Source organism: Heterodontus francisci, unplaced genomic scaffold (assembly GCF_036365525.1).
Source record: "Heterodontus francisci isolate sHetFra1 unplaced genomic scaffold, sHetFra1.hap1 HAP1_SCAFFOLD_121, whole genome shotgun sequence".
Classification (NCBI taxonomy): domain Eukaryota; kingdom Metazoa; phylum Chordata; class Chondrichthyes; order Heterodontiformes; family Heterodontidae; genus Heterodontus; species Heterodontus francisci.
In genome coordinates this window covers 1,437,497-1,452,792 of record NW_027140425.1, presented here as the reverse complement: position 1 = coordinate 1,452,792, position 15,296 = coordinate 1,437,497, and the positions used below count along the sequence as shown (strand labels likewise).

General features: G+C 46.5%; 1 non-coding gene across 1 annotated transcript; it reads right to left on the bottom strand.

Annotated features, from left to right (window-relative positions):
- Positions 1-12,907: 12,907 nt before the first annotated feature.
- On the bottom strand, positions 12,908-12,979 carry trnat-ugu (transfer RNA threonine (anticodon UGU)). The gene has a single exon. It is a non-coding gene; the product is annotated as a tRNA-Thr (tRNA).
- Positions 12,980-15,296: the final 2,317 nt, after the last annotated feature.

Sequence of the window (15,296 nt, the reverse complement as noted above, 5' to 3'; positions counted from 1 at the left end):
CCACGTCCCTCTGCCAACCCGCTGGTCGTCCTGTAAGTGACAGTCGGCCAGTAAGAGGCATTGGTCAGAGAAGAACACCGGCTTGACGTCGGTGGATCCGACCGTGACAGCACGGGACACAAACAGGAAGTCAATCCTGGAACGGGCAGACCCGTCCGATCTTGACCATGTGTATCTGCGCTGCGCTCCGTCTGCAGGTTTTCTGAAGACGTCGTGCAGTTTGGCATCCTTAATTGTTTCTATTAGGAATCTGAACGTAGCGTCCAGTTTGCTGTCGTCACTGCTGGATCGTCCAGCCGCATCGATGATGCAGTTGAAGTCACCGCCTAGGATGACCGGCCTGGACGTCGCCAGCAGCAGTGGGAGCTGCTGGAAGACGGTCAGCCGCTCGCTGCGTTGTACCGGGGCGTACACGTTGATCAACCGGAGCGGAGCGTTGTTGCACATCACGTCTGCTATGAGGAGGCGGCCGCCCACCACCTCCTTAACTTCGGAGATGGTGAAGTTACCTCCCCGCAGCAGAATACCCAGGCCGGAGGAACGGCAGTCATTACCCCCCGACCAGATCGATGGCCCGTGGGACCACCATCGCGACCACTGCGTGTAGGTGCTGAGGTGTGGTATTCCACACTCCTGCAGTAACATTAGGTCAGCTTTGACCTTGGCAAGGTAATCCAAGGTTGAAACACATCGCGTAGTAGATTTAATGCTACGCACATTAATGGAAGCAATTCTTACACCCATGTTTTACTAAAAATTAGTTGTTGCTTCCCATACCATTTGTCCTCGCTAGTCCCAGTCCTTCGGGATGTTCCTGCACACCCATCGTGTGCGCAAGCAGTTTCACGTTGGTTGGGCTCAGAAACCCCTCCTGATTTTTCATGCAGTGTTTGTGCCGCTCGGGTGACATCGGGGGGGGGGGGGGGGGGTCTTGTAGGCAGAGAGCATTGGGTTGTCCTCAGCTGCTTCCATCTGTTCCTCCTCGAAAACATCACAGCTCCCGGTCTCCCGGAGCTCAGGTGCGCCAGACGTGTTATTGCTCCCGGTGTCCCGGAGCTGAGATGCGTTGGCCACGTCGTTACGTGTGGGGCATTGGGGTTGGGCCACGCCGGGCCCATCACAGCTTCCAGTGCCCGGGGGCTGGGATGCTTTATCATCCATCTTGGAGTTCTGCCGCCTCTTTTGAAGGGGCTGTCGTTCCAGCATTTCCCCGTCCAGTGAAGAGGGGTTGTTGCAGTCTGATTCAGAAGAGAGCCTCCTCTTGCCACTGGTTTGGGTGGTGGCTTTGAGATGTTTTTTCTTTGTGCTTTTCCTCTGGACCACTTGCCACTGACCTGTTTGTGTAGATAGGCTGACTGGAGGGGAAGCTATGTCGGATTTGGTGCTTGGCAACGAACTAGGCCAGGTTGCAGATCTCTCGGTGGGAGAGCATTTCGGTGATAGTGATCACAACTCCCTGACCTTTACTATCGTCATGGAGAGGGACAGGAGCAGACGGGATGGGAAAATATTTAATTGGGGGAGGGGGAATTACAATGCTATTAGGCAGGAACTGGGGTGCATAAATTGGGAACAGATGTTCTCAGGGAAATGCACGACAGAAATGTGGAGGTTGTTTAGGGAGCACTTGCTGCGACTGCTGGATAGGTTTGTCCCGATGAAGCAAGGAAGGGATGGTAGGGTGAAGGAACCTTGGATGACAAGAAATGTGGAACAGCTAGTCAAGAGGAAGAAGGAAGCTTACTTAAGGTTGAGGAAGCAAGGATCAGACAGGGCTCTAGAGGGTTACAAGGTAGCCAGGAAGGAACTGAAGAATGGACTTAGGAGAGCTAGAAGGGGACATGAAAAAGTCTTGGCGGGTAGTATTAAGGAAAATCCCAATGCGTTCTACACTTATGTGAGGAACAAGAGGATGGCCAGAGTGAGGGTAGGGCCGATCAGGGATAGTGGAGGGAACTTGTGCCTGGAGTCGGAGGAGGTAGGGGAGGTCCTAAATGAATACTTTGCTTCAGTATTCACTAGTGAGAGGGACCTGGTCGTTTGTGAGGACAGCGTGAAACAGGCTGATATGCTCGAACAGGTTGATGTTAAGAGGGAGGATGTGCTGGAAATTTTGAAAGACATGAGGACAGATAAGTCCCTGGGGCCAGACGGGATATACCCAAGGATATTACGGGAAGCGAGGGAAGAGATTGCCGCGCCTTTGGCGATGATCTTTGCGTCCTCACTGTCCACTGGAGTAGTACCAGATGATTGGAGGGTGGCAAATGTTATTCCCTTGTTCAAGAAAGGGAATAGGGATAACCCTGGGAATTATAGACCAGTCAGTCTTACGTAGGTAGTGGGCAAATTATTGGAGAGGATTCTGAGAGACAGGATTTATGATTAGTTGGAAAAGCATAGTTTGATTAGAGACAGTCAGCATGGCTTTGTGAGGGGCAGGTCATGCCTCACAAGCCTTATTACATTCTTTGAAGATGTGACAAAACACATTGATGAAGGAAGAGCAGTGGATGTGGTGTATATGGATTTCAGCAAGGCGTTTGATAAGGTTCCCCATGGTAGGCTCATTCAGAAAGTAAGGAGGCATGGGATACAGGGAAAGTTGGCTGTCTGGATGCAGAATTGGCTGGCCCATAGAAGACAGAGTGTGGTAGTATATGGAAAGTATTCAGCCTGGAGCTCGGTGACCAGTGGTGTTCCGCAGGGATCTGTTCTGGGACCTCTGCTCTTTGTGATTTTTATAAATGACTTGGATGAGCAAGTGGAAGTCTGGGTTAGCAAGTTTGCCGATGACACGAAGGTTGCTGGAGTTGTGGATAGTGTGGAAGGCTGTTGTAGGTTGCAACAGGACATTGACAGGATGCAGAGCTGGGCTGAGAAGTGGCAGATGGAGTTCAACCTGGAAAAGTGTGAAGTGATTCATTTTGGAGGGTTGAATTTGAATGCAGAATATAGGCAAAAAGACAGGATTCTTGGTAGTGTGGTGGAACAGAGGGATCTTGGGGCCCATGTCCATAGATCGCTCAAAGTTGCCACCCAAGTTGATAGGGTTGTTAAGAAGGCGTATGGTGTGTTGGCTTTCATTAACAGGGGGATTGAGTTTAAGAGCCGCGAGGTTATGCTGCAGCTCTATAAAGCCCTAGTTCGACCACACTTGGAATATTGTGTTCAGTTCTGGTCGTCTCATTATAGGAAGGATGTGGATGCTTTAGAGAGGGTGCAGAGGAGATTTATCAGGATGCTGCCTGGACTGGAGGGCATGTCTTACGAAGAAAGATTGAGGGAGCTGGGACTTTTCTCATTGGAACGAAGAAGGATGAGAGGTGACTTGATAGAGGGATACAAGATGATGAGAGGCATAGATAGAGTGGATAGCCAGAGACTTTTTCCCAGGGTGGAAAGGGCTATCACCTGGGGGCATAATTTTAAGGTGATGGAGGAAGGTTTTGGGGAGATGTCAGAGGTAGGTTCTTCACACAAGAGAGTGGTGGGTGCATGGAATGCACTGCCAGCGGTGGTAGTAGAAGCAGATACATTAGGGACATTTAAGCGTCTCTTGGATTGGTACATGGATGATAGTAGAATGAAGGGTATGAAGGTAGTTTTGATCTTGGAGTAGGTTAAAGGTTCGGCACATCATCGTGGGCCGAAGGGCCTGTACTGTGCTGTACTGTTCTATGTTCTATGTTCTATAACACAGGTGTTGGGAGGCTCAGCCTGGCTACGCAATGTTACAAGGACGCTGAGTGACACCATCGACAACGGGACAGAGAGAAAAACACACAGAAAACGAATAGACTGTGAGGAAGCAAAAGTGAGGAACGGAGAGAGAGAGACAGACAACGAAACTGAGATGGAGAAACAAGGCATTTGTATGATTGTGCTCTCCCTGTTGTCTAAAGGTACTTCCTGTTGTGTAAATATGTTTTCTGTTGTGTAAAGATGTACCCTGTTGTTGTGTAAAGGCTTTCCCTGTTATTGTTTTATTTTCTGTTGCTGACTGTCTCTTCACTGTGACCATTTGTCCTGGTTTTATTGTGGCCAAAATCACCATCTGGTGGTGGAGAGGAGACTCTGCAGGAAGGGGTTGACAAAGTGGGAGAGATTCGGCTGGTCCGTGTTTGCAGTTTGTGTTCATGTGAGCAAAAGTGATTTGTTACTGATTTGTTCACTCGAAGGAAAAAGCTGATTGCAATCGAGCGCGTTTTGTTATTATGGGGAAACACTTGATGTTTTGAAAGTGAACTGTTTGTGTTACTACCAAACATAAATAGCAGAGAATGGTTTCGATCCATTGATCTCTGAGTTATGGGTCCAGCACACTTCTGCTGCGCCACTCTGCTAACTGCTGCTTTCACTTTTAGCTGCCTGTTCGTGAAATATGTTCATTTCTCCAATGTTTTTATAAAAATAGGATTGTGGTCGCATTTCTCAAGAATCCCGGACTCAGCAACACACGTGCTGACGGACTCACCCTCACTGCACAATGACACAAGGACACTGAGTAACAGCACCGACAATGAGGCAGGCAGAGAAAGACACACAGAAAACCAGGAAGATATTATCAGGACCCAGAAAGGAACAGACAGAGAGAGGTACTGAGCAAACCAGCAAGAGACAGCGAAAGACTGATGATTTATGTAATTGTGTTCTATGTTGTGTAAAGATGTTCCCTGTGTTCTTTTAAAGATATTTCCTGCTGTGTAAGATGTTCTCTGTTGTGTTACTGTATTCGCTGTTGTGTGAAGATGTTCTCTGTTATTGTGTAAAATGGTTCCCTGTTGGGTAAAGATCTTCTCAGTTGTGTAAATATGATCCGTCTTGTGTAAAAGTGTTCCGGGTTGTTTAAATATGTTCCCTGCTCTGTAATGTAGAGCTGAGTCTGCACTAATGGAATTGCTACAGTATCTTCCAGTCTGATACTGTATGAGGGCTGGAATATGATCCAAAGCACAGTCTATACAAATTAAATTGCTATTGTATCTTTTAGTTTCACAATCCGGGTGAGTTTTAAACTGAATTCTCAGTTTGTATCTCAGGTTATACTATCTTTCAGATTCTCTCAATCTGATATCGCACTTGAGATTTAGACTTAAGAAAGGATGTACTGGCATTGGAGGAGTTCAAAAGCGATTCACTCAGCTGATTCCTGAGATGAAGGGGTTGACTTATGAAGTACGGCTAAACAGGTTATTCATTAGAGTTTAGAAGAATGAGGGGTGATCTTTTTGAAACGTACAAGATTCTGAGGGGGCTTAACAGGGTGAAGAAGGGTCTCTGACCTGAAGCATTAACTCTGCTTCTTTCTTCACCGATGCTGCCAGACCTGCTGAGTATTTCCAGCATTTCTTGTTTTTATTAACAGGGTCGATGTTGAGAAGATGTTTCCACTAGTGGGGGAATCTCAAACTAGGCGACAAAGTTACAGAATAAGGGGACACTCATTTAAAACTGAGATGCAAAGGAATTTCTTCTCTCAGAGGGTAGTGAATGTCTGGAATTCTCTCCCCCAGACAGTATTGGAGGCTAAATCACTGAAAGTATTTAAAGAGGATGTAAATAGATTTTTGAAATATTGGAGAGTTGAGGGCTATGAAGAGCTGGCATGAAAGAGGAGTTGAGGTCTGGGGCAGATCAGCCATGATCTTACTGAATGGCAGGGCAGGCTTGAGGGGCCGAATGGCCTACTCCTGCTCCTATTTCCTCTGTTCTTATGTTATGTTATATCTAATGTATATGTCAGGATGCACTATGGGAATTAATACTGAAACTTATAAAATCATAATGTGTGTAAATATTGGGCTGGTATTTAACTTGAATCTCAGAGTACACTATTGTGGTTAATTCTGTAAGTTTGAAAAGGGAACTCTGTGCCATAATGAAAACAAGAAATGCTGGAAATATTCAGCAGGTCTGGCAGCATCTGCACAGAGAGAAGCAAAGTTAACGTTTCAGGTCAGTGACCTTTCAGATGCTGCCAGACCTTTTGAAAGTCCATGTACACCACATCAACAGCATTGCCCTCATCATCCCTCTCTGTTACCTCATCAAAAAACTACAGCAGGACAGTTAAACATCATTTTCCCTTAAGAAATCCATGCTGGCTTTCTTGAATTAACCCACATTTGTCCATGGGATTATTAATTTTGTCCCGAATTATTCTTTCGAGAAGTTTTCCCACCTCCAAAATTGAACTGACTAGGGAGTGAAATGAGGTGAGTTGCTCTAACAGAGAGCCAGCACGGGTTCGACAGGCTGAATGGCCTCCTTCTGTGCTGTAGCCATTCTATGATTGTATGATTCTCGCAACAACTGTTGGTGGAGAGGCAGTGATGCAGGAATGGGTTGACAGAAAGGGGAAAGTCTGGGCTGGCGTGTGTTCGGGTTTGTGAATAAAGGTGATTTGGATGCTGTGTTCCAAATTGAAGTGTTTACTGGAAGCAAGAAGTTGATGTAAATAAAGAGTAAAACGTGTTAAGATGAAGTGTGGTGTGATTGTGGGCAGCAGTAAATACAGTGCTGGTGAATTCTTTGTGTCAATAAACTTCCACTGCGCCCTCTGCTGCAGGCTGCTGTTTATATCCAGCTGTGTATTCGTGCTGTGTGTTAACGAGATAAATGTTTGTTTCAACGCTGTTGAAAAAGCAATAGCATTGCACTCAAACAGTCCCAGACACAGCAACACACGTACAAAAGCAAAATACTGCAGATGCTGGAAATCTGAAACATAAACAGAAAATGCTTGAAATAATCAGCAGGTCTGGCAGCGTCTGTGGAGAGAGAACAAAGTTAATGTGAGTTAAGGAAACAGACCTGAACTGTTAACTGTTTCTCTCTGCACAGATGCTGCCAGACCTACTGAGCATTTCCAGCATTTTCTGTTTTTATTACAGCAACACAGGTGTTGGGAGGCTCAGCCTGGCTACACAATGTTACAAGGACGCTGAGTAACACCATCGACAACGGGATAGAGAGAAAAACACACAGAAAACCAAGAATAGACTGTGAGGAAGCAAAAGTGAGGGACAGAGAGAGAGGCAACGAGACTGAAATGGAGAAACAAGGCATTTGTATGATTGTGTTCTCCCTGTTATCTAAAGGTATTTCCTGTTGTGTAAATATGTTTCCTGTTGTGTAAAGATGTACCCTGTTGTTGTGTAAACGTTTTCCCTGTTATTGTTTTATTTTCTGTTACTGACCGTCTCCTCACTGTGACCATTTGTCCAGGTTTTATTGTGGCCAACATCACCATCTGGTGGTGGAGAGGAGGCTCTGCAGGAAGGGGTTGACAAAGTGGGAGAGACTCGGCTGGTCCGTGTTTGCAGCTTGTGTTCGTGTGAGCAAAAGTGATTTGTTACTGATTGATGTGTTCACTGAAAAGAAGAAGCTGATTGCAATAGAGAGCCTTTGGAAGCATCTTGTTATTATGGGTAAAATACTTGATGTTTTGAAAGTGAACTGTTTGTATTGTTACCAAACATAAATCGCAGAGAATGGTTTTGATCCATCGATCTCTGCGTTATGGGCCCAGCACGCTTCCCCTGCAGCACTCTGCTGACTACTGTTTTCAAGTTCAGCTGCCCGTTAGTGAAATATGTTCATTCCCCAATGTTTTTATAAAAATGGGATTGGAGTCGGATTTCTCAAGAATCCCGGAATCAGCAACACACGTGCTGACGGACTCACCCTCACTGCCCAATGACACAAGGACACAGAGTAACAGCACCGACAATGAGGCAGGCAGAGAAAGACACACAGAAAACCAGGAAGATATTATCAGGATCCAGAAATGAACAGACAGAGAAAGGTACTGAGCAAACCAGCAAGAGACAGCGAGATAAAAGCAAAATACTGCGGATACTGGAAACCTGAAATAAAAACAATAAATGCTGGAACCACTCAGCAGGTCTGGCAGCATCTGTGGAAGGAGAAGCAGAGTTAACGTTTCGGGTCAGTGATCCTTCATCAAGGAGGCGAGGACAAATAGTATGGGAAGCAACAACTAATTTTTAGTAAACAATGGGTGTAAGAATTGCTTCCATTAATGTGCGTAGCATTAAATCTACTACACGATGTGTTTCAACCTTGGATTACCTTGCCAAGGTCAAAGCTGACCTACTGTTTCTGCAGGAGTGTGGAATACCACACCTCAGCACCTACAGGCAGTGGTCGCGATGGTGGTCCCACGGGCCATCGATCTGGTCGGGGGGTAATGACTGCCGTTCCTCCGGCCTGGGTATTCTGCTGCGGGGAGGTAACTTCACCATCTCCGAAGTTAAGGAGGTGGTGGGCGTCCGCCACCTCGTAGCAGACGTGATGTACAACAACGCTCCACTCCGGTTGATCAACGTGTACGCCCCGGTACAACGCAGCGAGCGGCTGACCGTCTTCCAGCAGCTCCCACTGCTGCTGGCGACGTCCAGGCCGGTCATCCTAGGCGGTGACTTCAACTGCATCATCTGGAGATCTAAAATGGACCAGGGCGGGAGGGAAACGATGTTCAAACCTCTGGACAAGGGCGGGAAAAATGTACCCAACGTCGCCCTCATCCTGATGACCACCTTCGTGTGCAGCTGCACCAAACTGTGTGTGGAGCCCCAGAACACAAACACCAAGTGTCACTATGTGCTGAGGTTTTGCGAAGGATGGGTCTGGTCACATTGCCGCGGATCGCTTCATCCAGTTGGACCATACCGTACCAGCTATCCTTCGTGGGAATGTTTCTGCGGGAAAACACCTTTGACCACCAATCCATCAGGCAGTGGTCTGCACGGAATGTCCTCAAGGCCCTATGGGAAAAGGAGATGGTGGATCCGGTCGGATGGTTCCCCGAGCAGACTGCCAAAGTCATTTGGCAGAATGCCTCATCACCAGAACTTTCAAACAAGCACCAAGATGTAGCTTGGCTGGTGGTAAGAAGAGCCCTTCCTGTCAGATCCTTCCTGCATGCCCGAAGTCTCGCCCCCTCCACACGCGGCCCTCGAGGTGGCTGCGGTGGGGAAGAGACAGTTGCCCACCTCCTTCTGGAATGTGTCTTTGCAAAGCAGGTGTGGAAAGAGATGCAGTGGTTTTTGTCGAGGTTCATCCCAAGCAGCTCTGTAACACAGGAGTCTGTGCTCTACGGGCTGCTCCCAGGGATGCACACCGAGATAAACATTAACTGCTGCTGGAGGACCATCAATTTGGTGATAGACACTCTTTGGTCTGCCCGAAACTTGCTGGTCTTGCAGCGCAAAGAGTTGTCCACGACCGAGTTTTGCAGACTGGCACATTCCAAGGTCCAGGACTACGTGCTGAGGGACGCACTAAAGCTTGGGGTAGCCACTGCAAAGGCTCAATGGGGAAAGACCACTGTGTAAGGTCCCCCCGCCATAGTGCACTGGGCAGCTGGACCCATTGGAAACCCCTCGTGCTGAAGACACCAGATATGGGTTTGCTGTAAAATGTCCATGTCAGGTAAAATGGAGTGGAAGGGTTGTGAGGCAACTCACTCCTGTATTGAAGAAAACTGATTTCCTTTGCACTTTTTGGAATGTCAACTTGGTGCTGTTTTGAACTGTTGTATAATGCATTTTTTACAGATTTATATGAAGAAAGCATATTTTTAGGAATAAAATCCTGGGGATTCATATGCATAGTTCTTTGACGGTGGCAGGACACATTGAGAAAGTAGTTAGCAAAGCATATGGGATCTTGGGCTTCATAAATAGAGGTACTGAGTACAAAAGTAGGGAAGTTATGCTGAACCTGTATAAATCTCTAGTTGGGCCACAACCAGAGAATTGCATCCAATTCTAGTCAACACACGTTTGGAGGGATGTGAGTGTCCTTGAGAGGGTGGAGAAGATTTATCAGAATGGTTCCAAACATGAGGGATTTTAGCTGTAAGGTTAGGTTGGAGAAGCTGGGGTTGTTCTCCTTGGAGCAAAGGAGATTGAGGGGAGATTTGATAGACATGTACAAGATTATAATAAATATGACAGGTTTAGATAACTTACAGGGCGATGGGGATAGAGCGGGGGAATGGGACTGAATGGATTGATTTACATGGGCTTGATGGGCAAAATGAGTTCCTGTACTGTAGTGACTCCATGACTCAATGACTCTCTCTCCTTCTCTCTCTCTCTCTCTCTCTCTCTGTCTATCGCTTTACCTCTCTCTGCCTCTCTCTCTCTATCTGTCTTTAGCTGGTCCTCTAACTTTCTATCGCACTCTCTCTCTCTCTTTTTTTCACTCTCTCTCTCTCCATTACACACATATTTGTCAATCACATGTCAAAGAAGGAAGCGCAATGAAGGAATGTCTGCGCCCTTGAAAATGTTTCCAGCAGAATAGTTAAATGTTTAAAGTTTCTGTCGGGAGTTTGACCTGAGATGGTGAGACACAAGGATGTGAGGTTATTAAAGTCTTCACCAAATGTAATAGGGAATAATTTTCTTCACTGGTGAACCCAAAGGAACAAATATGGCACAAGAATGAGAAAAGTCAGAGGATTGAGAAACATCCAATGGTTCTTCACATCTACAAGTCAGCAGACCCACAGAAAAACAGTAGGTTGAGAGTTCAGATCCAGTGATAGACTGGACAAATATCGAGCCAGTGCTTTTTTCTTTATAACCTGACATCTGTCCACTTGGCTATTGCACCTCGTGTCGATGTATCTGATAATACTGATACTATTTGTATTCCACAGTTGCTTTGAAATCACAGGCAATATAAATGGATTGGGAATGTCAATGGTCAGGAGCCATTAATGGATTGGGATAGTCAATGGACTGGAAAATATCAGTGGATTGAGAAATTCTATAGACTGAGTTATATCAATGGATTGGGACAGTTCAGTACATTGTGAAACATCAATGGATTAGCAAACAGGAATTAAATGGACAGATGGAGTTCAACCTGGAAAAGTGTGAAGTGATTCATTTTGGAAGGTCGAATTTGAATGCAGAATACAGGCTTAAAGACAGGATGCTTGGTAGTGTGGAGGAACAGAGGGATCTTGGGGTCCATGTCCATAGATCGCTCAAAGTTGCCACCCAAGTTGATAGGGTTGTTAAGAAGGCATATGGTGTGTTGGCTTTCATTAACAGGGGGATTGAGTTTAAGAGCCGCGAGGTTATGCTGCAGCTCTAGAAAGCCCTGGTTCGACCACACTTGGAATATTGTGTTCAGTTCTGGTCGCCTCATTCTAGGAAGGATGTGGAAGCTTTAGAGAAGGTGCAGAGGAGATTTACCAGGATGCTGCCTTGACTGGAGGGTATGTTTTACGAAGAAAGGTTGTGGGTGCTAGGGCTTTTCTCATTGGAACGAAGAAGGATGAGAGGTGACTTGATAGAGGGGTACAAGATGATGAGAGGCATAGATAGAGTGGATAGCCAGAGACTTTTTCCCAGGGCAGAAAGGGCCATCACCAGGGGACATAATTTTAAGGTGATGGAGGAAGGTTTTGGGGAGATGTCAGAGGTAGGTTCTTTACACAGAGAGTGGTGGGTGCGTGGAATGCACTGCCAGCGGTGGTAGTAGAAGCAGATACATTAGGGACATTTAAGCGACTCTTGGATAGATACATGGATGATAGTAGAATGAAGGGTATGTAGGTAGTTTGATTTGAGAGTAGGTTAAAGGTTCGGGACAACATCGTGGGCCGACGGGCCTGTACTGTGCTGTACTGTTCTATGTTCGATGTTCCAGATGAAAGGATTGCATTAATCAATGGATTAGAATGTGGAGAGGCAGGAGAAAATGATGCCATTTTAAGTAGGGGGCCGGGGGTTAGTAGAAACAGACCAGGGCTATTTTACTCTCTATCTCACTCCTTTCTTCTATCTGGCTCATTATCACATCCTCTCTCTCTCAGAGCGGTGGGAATCACTGGAACCCACACTTGCTGCTCAGATTGTTTGGTTCCGGGAAAATACAAGATCCACATCAGATTGACAGGAAGGATAAATGTGATTCAGAGCCAATCATATTCCTTTTGGTGATGTGTGCTCAGCTTTGTTATATCAGCAAAGGCAGCAGGAAATGCAAATCCTGAAGAGTTTTGATAGAGTGAAGAAGGAGAAAGTGTTGCCAGTGACAGAAGGGTCAGTAACCAGAGGAAACACATTTAAAGTAATTGACAAAACAATTCGAGTTGTGATGAGGAAGTTGTTTTTTCAGCAGTGTGTTGTTCTGGTCTGGAATGCAATCCTGAAAGGTCAGTGGAAGCAGATTCAATGTAAACTCTGAATGGAATTGGATATATACCTGACATGGAAAATCTAACAGGGCAATGGGGGAAAGGACAGGAGTGCGGGATGTGGGATTAGATTATATTCGATTAGATTAGAGATACAGCACTGAAACAGGCCCTTCGGCCCACCTAGTCTGTGCCGAACATCAACCACCCATTTATACTAATCCGACATTGCTACCAAACATCCCCACCTGTCCCTATATTTCCCTACCACCTACCTACATAAGTGACAATTTATCATGGCCAATTTACCTATCAACCTGCAAGTCTTTTGGCTTGTGGGAGGAAACTGGAGCACCCGGAGAAAACCCACGCAGACACAGGGAGAACTTGCAAACTCCACACAGGCAGGACCTGGACTCGAACCCGGGTCCCTGGAGCTGTGAGGCTGCGGTGCTAACCACTGCGCCACTGTGCCGCCTTTAATAGAATAGCTCTGTTAAATATCAAGCAAATGCACAGTAAAAAGGTTCAGTGCTTGGACCTCAGTTATTTTCACTCTGTCAATGGCAGAGAAGGCTCGAGGAACCATGAGGCTACTCCTCATGTTCTTCACAGTGTCCAGAATAAAGTGTAACATGACACTGATTTCCAGATGGCCGACATAAATGCAACGCACATCTTTTCTGGAAACATCATATTTAAAGTGAGAAACTAATCATAAGGCACGGATGGGGATTGAACCCGTGATCTTCAATTTACAAGACTGACGCCTTACCACTTGGCCACCATGCCTTTTATTTATGGACACCTGAGGCTCCAGAGAAGGATTTGTGATTCTTTTTCAATTTGGTTGAAACAGCATCGAGAAACATGCACAGAAATAAAGAGGGATTGTGGAATGGGTAACAGATCAGTCTAATTTACATCATCAGCATCATGAAATCTTCATTCAGACGTTCCATTCCCATCCTCAGCTTTTCTCACATCTGTACAATAATATAAGAGTGGACTTTGGGTTGTTACTGGGCAGATTATATAAATAGACGATGTGCATCATCACAGGAAGTGATGTAATATAATCTGTGTGGCACCTCATGGAGAGTTGTCGATGAAACCTTCAATGCAATGTGTGTAGAGTAAACTCAGGTTATTTTAACCGTCAGATTCTTATAAATTCTGTACTAAGCCTTGACAGATATCAGAATATTATATGGGACCACAGTAAACCAAAGCGAAGATGGAGAAATCTTTGCCTGCACCTTTGAAAAGGTCACTGGACTGAACCAAGCCGAGGAGTGGCCGAGATGGTTCCAGAGGTTTGCAAGGTATCGTACTGCATCGGGTCTCGTGCAGAAGCCAGACATGGAACAGGTCAGTACGCTATTGTCTGCAATGGAGGGAGTGTGCAGGCAACATCCTCATGAAGAACAGAAGGCTACATGTGAAGAAGTTATTAAGGCACTCAAGACATATTTTAATTGAGGAAAAAAATGTCATCGTGGAGCCAAAGTTAAAACGCTGCATTTGCTGACATCACAACCACCAGGTGACGCTGTACTAGAACATGCTTCCACTGAAACGTCACTGTCTGTGACATTCAGGCAGCTGCCAGGATTAAAGATGGAGCTACTCAATTTATCACAGAAAACAACTTCGACCCAAAAATCCCCTCAAAGTTTGCCATCGCCGCCTCCGTCCCACCCCAACAGTCCCCCGCTACCTCTTGCGCATTCGCGTTATATAGTACCAAGTCATCTTAATTCACCTAAAGTGAATTACTTTGGGAGCAGTGACTGTCGTTTCATAAGCAAATACGGCACATATCTACACAATGGACATGTTTTGGTTGATACTCGGAGAACGTTGCGCTGTTTGAAGTCTCATTAGAAGGACAGCACCTCTGACAGTGCTGCACACCCTCTGTAATTCAGTGAGGTTTCATAGAGTCATAGAGTTATACAGCACAGAAACAGGCCCTTCGGCCATCATGTCCGTGCCGGCCATCAAGTACCTATCTATTCTAATTCCATTTTCCAGCACGTGGCCGTAGCCTTGTATTCTGTGGCGTTTTGAGTGCTCATCTAGATACTTCTTAAATGTTGTGAGGGTTCCTGCCTCTACCACTCCTTCAGGCAATGTGTTCCAGATTCCAACCACCCTCGAGGTGAAACATTTTTTCCTCAAATCCCCTCTAAACAGTGCCATCCCATTCTCCGGACAATCATTCCACGCTTCCCCCCATCCCACTCTCTGACTGCTCACTCCCCGCTTCACCCACCACCACCCCCATCCTGCTCTCTGGCCGCTCACACTCCAGGCCATGGGCTCTGCCGCTTCCCTCCTCTCGGCCACTCACTCCAACATTGCCCCATCACCCCTCGAGGCTCGCCTTGCTTTATCGGGTGGTGCGGTGAAGAATGATCGAATATTGGAGCGAGAGGCCGAGAGGAGGGAAGCAGCATGGCTTAGAGCTAGTGTCTGGAGGGACGTGGGGGGGAAGTGGACGTGAGTGGACGGAGAGAGGGCAGTGCGGGGGTGGGGGGGTAGCAAGTAACCGGAGGGCGGGGGAGTGGGGTAGCGAGGAGCGGGCAGCGAGCGGCCTGGAGTGAGTGGCTGAGAGGGGGTAGAGAGTTTTCCCGCGCATGCGCCACTTCGTCCTGGAAGACGGAGGCTGAGCATGCGCAGCATCTCAGATCGCAGGAGACTGTTTGTGCATGTGCGTAGCTTGGAACGCTCTGATGACGTCGGCTGGCTGCTGCATTGTCAGGAATCACTTTGAATTTAATAAGCGTACAAAACAGAAAGGGGAGAGTATTCATTCATTTATCAATGACTTGTACAATCTCACGGAGGATTGTGAATACCGCAACTTAAGGGAAGAGCTGAATGGAGACAGGATTGTGTTCGGGGTATTAGACAACACCCTTTCAGATCATCTACAGTCCAGGGCTGGTCTCACATTAACGAAAGAGTTTCAATTGAGCAGACAAACAGAGGTTAGAAAGTTTAACCAATCCGTTGTCCAAGGAGACAGGGAGAGTCTGATCTCGAGAGTTGCAGACTCAATTGAATTTGTTCAGAAAACAAAAGGAAAAATTAGGGGTAAAAG